The following is a 2,710-nucleotide window of genomic DNA, read 5'->3' on the forward strand; positions in this document are numbered from 1 at the left end:
ATTTTTCTAAAAGATATATTTCTAATCACACTGATGTTTGTTCAAGTGTTTGGTTTTAATTAGTTATCTGATGCAATAAAAAGAAAGCAAAGCATCAGGATGACAGCTGAGACTGACTCTCGATTGGTCGAGAGTCAGACGACGGCTCCATCCCTTGATCACTTCCACACAGACTCTGGCTCCAAATGAGAAACATGGCAGCCTTCATGGTTCGGATATTTTGGCTTCATTTCTGGTCTTATAGTTGCATTCATTTATTTTATATTACGGAAAAACAAAAGGTGTAGGGTTCGTTGTTCGATCATAGGCCTGTGTTCTCTGACTCGTCAATCACTCAACAGAGAAAAAGGAGGAAAAGCAGATCAGGTGCTGGAATAATTGAATAAGCTGAGACTCCCCTCTGAAATAAAGCTTTGTTATTTTCTTATTCATTGTGTGGAATGGCCACTTCACAGTGAAGTCCTGTGACGTTGGACGCAGTCTTGTGTTGTCTGTGTGTAAATGAATTGGTTTCATTAGAAAGCTCAAAGGGCGCAGTGAAGGAGAGAAGACAGTCTTTGATATGGACGGATTAACATATCCTGGGCTTAAAAGTGGATTTGATTAATGCACGAGAGCTTCCAGAGCCCTCGAGGTGATTGTGTGATTCTTCCACCCCCGACGATAGAAGGCAGGATATTATCACGACACACTGAGGCTGCAGTGTGTTCTCAGGAAAAAACATAAAAGACGCCAAGAGAAAGACTCTTATTATGTGTTCAGCTGCTTGTTTTGTTTTGCATGAATGTACAATGAAGCATAACATATTATTTATTTTGTGTGAAATTAATTTTTTACAATATTAGAGACACCTTCTGTCAATTTGGTACAAATCCAAACGAGCTTAAGACTATTTATGACAATAGCAGGTTTGTGGTGAAATACTACAGGTACTACAATTTGTACCTCTGACAAGAAGGTTATGTTTTCACCCCTATCCGTTTGTTTGTTTTTAAGCAGTGTCACGCAAAAACTACTCACGCGACTTCCATTAAAGTGTTGTGGGGCATGACCCAAAGAAGAACCCACTAAATTAAATACAGGAATTTTTTTATCAGAGTATTTAACATTGTGAGATTTCCTCCCTTTACTTTGATTTCTCAGAGAGTGGATCTTTATGGGAAAAAATTCTGGCAAGTTAAGGGAACTGATATTTATGAGAATCTAAATCTGGATCTAATGAATTTAAATGTGGTTTGATTAAGGGGACTGTTGGACCTTAGCAGAGGTGCTAGTTTTTTATTGTGATTTTATAATGAAATGTCTATTGTTTTTGGGTTTGTTTTTTACATTTCAAAGCTGAATAGAATGGTAGATTACAATCGTGCTGTAGCCATAATAAGTTTTCAAATCAATAATCCATTTCTGTTCCCAGATGGTGAAGAATGGATCAACAAATCAATAGTTTCTACAGTTGTGACACTTGGTCCTGGTCATGGACTGAGTAGAAAGATGTACCACAAGACAGTTCTCCAAAAGCCAAACCATCTTCATCGCCACCTGGTGCCCGGCTGCAGTATAAAACCCTGACTCCTCCAGTACGTACGTAGTCTATATAAGTATATAAGTATATAAGTATAGACTGTGAAATTATTTGTGAACATCATTTCACAAGCTCAAAATAAGACTTTTGACTACCAGTGGGAGAGCTCAGCAAACTTTGTCTTATGGATTAAAAAACTTGTCACGAACTCATGTTCCGGTTCTGTATCTAAATGTTGGTGTTGGCACAACCTCTGAATTTACTTTTAGATCACTGATTGTACCTCGAGGAATAAGCTCATCATGAGTCAGGGGCCACTGCCAGCAACGAGACGTGCAGATGAAACAGGCAACACAATCCGTATAAGCTTCAGCCTCACAGAGATCCAGTTACCAGCACTATTACAGATACCTGTGGCTCGCGGCTTGATCCCACAATACACATTTGATAGTGCTCCAGGTTGTGGTAAAGACAGGTTCATGTCCTTGTTGCTGCGCTAGTGGCTCCTACTGGCTGGTCAGAACACCTGCATGGAGTGAGGGGGCGGGGGGGGGGGCTCTCAAAGGCCTGTTTTGCCATTCACCCATTCACACACACACACATTCATTCAGTCCATCTGCAGCACTTTCTCTATCACACATCATTCACACACTGCCAGCACGGCCGTCAGGAGCAATTTGGGGTTCAGTGTCTCGTCAAAGGACACCTGGGAGAGCCAGGGATCAAACCACTGACTTTCTGTGTTATAGTGGACGACCCGCTCTACCTCCTTAGCCATATATAGCCATCCACCAGGAGTGTGGAGTGTACTACAAGAGACCTGTAGGGAGAAAAAACATGGGTAGAATGAAAATAAGGGAAAGTAATGCATTTGTGAGTTGTCGATTTTGTCACTAGCAGAACGTTGCAGTACCAGAGATGTACTTGTGCTAGATAACGTGCAGGGTTTTCTCCATTTCCTCTAAATGTCAAGCAAGAGCCTGAAGTCGTTGCACAAAGAGGACGACGTGTCATGATAGCTGCACTGGGTCAACAAGGGTTGTGTTGAGAGGTTGCCAAGGCACTGTTGTCTGGCTACAGGGAATCAACTTCAACAGCAGATTCTCATGTGTGTTAGTGTGCTTTATGTAGGAGCAGATCAACACACGCACACACACGAACAAACACAAACACACAGAGCCATATATA

Source organism: Hippoglossus hippoglossus, chromosome 3 (assembly GCF_009819705.1).
Source record: "Hippoglossus hippoglossus isolate fHipHip1 chromosome 3, fHipHip1.pri, whole genome shotgun sequence".
In the NCBI taxonomy this organism is placed as follows: Eukaryota; Metazoa; Chordata; class Actinopteri; order Pleuronectiformes; family Pleuronectidae; genus Hippoglossus; species Hippoglossus hippoglossus.